Raw genomic sequence first — 2,749 nt, 5'->3', positions numbered from 1 at the left:
CTCCTTTCCCCCACTTCTAAATTTCTAATTAAATCCTGCAATGGAAATGTCCAAACTTTTTGGCCGGTTCTCCCTAGAGAAGCACAATGGTTCCCAAATATCATGGGGGAAGTCCTTGACTGGTGTAAAGGGGCAAAGGGCCACTGACTCCAGGTGGATGATTTACAGCCAGGTAACACAGCATTAGTTCCCTCTGTGGCAGGCAAGCATGGGACTGTCTCTGAACTGAAGGCTTTCCAGCCGTTAGGGCACTTGTCTAGGGCAGGGGAGAACTGGGGTGTAAATCCCTGCCCAGCCACAGGCCTCTTAAGGGATCTGAAGATGCAGACTGCTGGAGGCACCGAGGGCTTTGCTCTGGGTCTCCGGTCCCTCCCGCTCTGTGCAATGGGGCAGCACTCTTCCCCGCTGCTCGCGGTGCTGCGAGAATAAACACGCCAGAGACCAGCCCCGGTGCACAAATCCTGGGGAAGACTGAGCCCTACAGGGACCTAAGACTGTTTCTTTGCCTCCCCTGCTAAAGCATTAGGTTACTGTAACTGAGAAAATCTGCCTCCTTGGCCTGGATGTCTCTGTAGTTTATTGAAGGAGACAGTGAATGAAAGCGTGCCCCTCTGGAAGTGGACAGGAGTTTACCCACTAACTTCCCCAGGGCCAGGATTTCACCCAGACTGCATTAATTACTCCTTGCTCGTTAAGTGTATTTACGTGGACTGAAAATGTCAAGTTGCATCAGACAAGTACCCCCTTGAGAGAGGCTAAGCTCTTGCATTGCCCTTTTAGCCCAGGTGGCCAGGACACGCCACTTCTTCCAAACTCTGCATCTGTAGATGTTAGAGGAAAGTCCGCAACACAGATCTACTAAGCAATGAAAGCATCTGTCAAAGAGGGGAGAGGAAAGCACCGTCCCACTGGTGATGTGAGATCAGATGCGACAGTCTACTTGGGGAAGTAATGCCGGGAGCGGCCCCGCGAGCGACAAGGGAAGTCTGGCCGGGTCTGCCGCACCACAGCCGTGCAAGGCTAGAGGATGATGCTAGGGGCCTGCCTGGCCCTCTGCTTGCCACGATCCTGCTCTTCACGCGGAAGGAATATGTGCAGTGAGCGAAAATGCAACCTCCAACGGAGCATGAATGTGGCACAGAGCCCCCGAGAGCTGTAGGGTGACGCTGTCAGCACAGCGGGGGCCGCGTCGACTGGAGTGACGCCAGTGATGTTATATAACCGGCCTGCCAGAGGCCGTCGGGGGCCGCGTGCCCCGCGTGTGCTCGCATGCTGTCAATCCCCAGCCTCGCGCTGGATCTGCCCGGCATCCAGCTGTGCCGCAGAGGTGTCTGCAGGACTCAGAACACAGCATGGGGTAAAAAGCTGCAGGTCTTTGGCTGGATACTGCTCTTGATGGTCCCTTCTCTCTGCTGCCAGCAGTTGCGGTGTGGGGAGGGCATTTGTGTTACAGGCGGTAAGGCAGCGGGTGGTTCTGAGCGCCTCATTTGAGCACGCTCAGGCCTTTGTGCAAAGAGATGCTGAGCCCCGCATCGAGCTTATTTCATAGATTTCATAGACATTAGGGCTGGAAGGGACCTCGGGAGATCAGGAGCTGAACAGGAGCTGTGCACGGCCGCTTTAGAAACGTTGGGCCTTAGCTACACATCAGGTCCACGCGCTTCAGAGCCAGGATCCGGCCAGCCAAAGCAGACGGCCTGCACAACCGGGCACGCGCACGCTGGACCAAACAACGCTGCCGTAAACTGGCCCCTTTCCACGGAAGCTGCGGGGAGAGATCTGCGATGTTCAATGCTTCACTTCCCAGGAGCAAGGCGCTTTGCTACAGCTCCACCCTCTAGCAGGAAACCACAAATAAAGCAGCCCTGGCTAAGCAGGCCTCCAAGCTTAATTAAACAGCAGCCTTCTCAAGGGCTGGACACTGAGGTGCAAAGCCCAGGAGGGCTCTCAGCCTTCCGGGTAATTGGCCAAGGATGCCCCAGATCACAACAGTGTCCATGGGCTGGTGAGAGGGGTGATTAAATCTGCCCGGCTGCAGCCCAGGTGACAGAGATGGGGAAGGCTTTGCAAATGATGCCATTTATAAATCTCCCTGCACCCTTCCTCCACCAAATCTTTCGTTCCAGCTGGGAAGAGCTGACACGGTTTCGGTAGGAATTCCCCCAGGCTTCCCTTTTGCTTTCTCTGCTGTGGGAAGTGGGCGCGTGCGGCCATGTGAGCGTCTGTGGCGTGGGAAGGCCCAGCGTGCGGTCGTCTGACCTGCCTACCGCACAGCAGTCCCTGCCGTTCCCGTCCGGCACCCATGCAACTCAAGCATGACGGATGGTGCCCCTCACCCTTTGCCCTCTCTTCTCATGCAGCTGTGCCAGCGCCCCGAAATCCTGGCTTGAGGCAACCCCTTCTGTTCCCACCCCAGCGGCTCTGGAAGCGAGCGGCCGGCACTGACCCGTGGCAAGGAAAGACGGAAAAGGAGGGCTCAAGCTCCCAGCTCTGTCGCAGGTATCCGGAGCCACCTTGGGAAGTCACGTGGGTGCGGCTACACGAGGCTTGGATGCCGGTCTGTGCCTCTGTGACCCTGGTGCGGTGGTACATGCCGTAGTCACCTGGGGGTGCTCAGATACACAGTAAAGGCAGCCACGTTGCATGCACTTAGGAACAGGGCTCGAATTATGGGGAAGCTCAGGGGAGCTGAGCCCCCCAATAAGAGATGAGAGCCCCCCTGTAAGATTTGAAAATCATAATCTTGGGG

The sequence above is a fragment of the Crocodylus porosus genome, unplaced genomic scaffold, assembly GCF_001723895.1.
Source record: "Crocodylus porosus isolate Cpor-Errol unplaced genomic scaffold, CroPor_comp1, whole genome shotgun sequence".
Taxonomy (NCBI): Eukaryota; Metazoa; Chordata; order Crocodylia; family Crocodylidae; genus Crocodylus; species Crocodylus porosus.
This window is presented reverse-complemented; position numbering follows the sequence as displayed.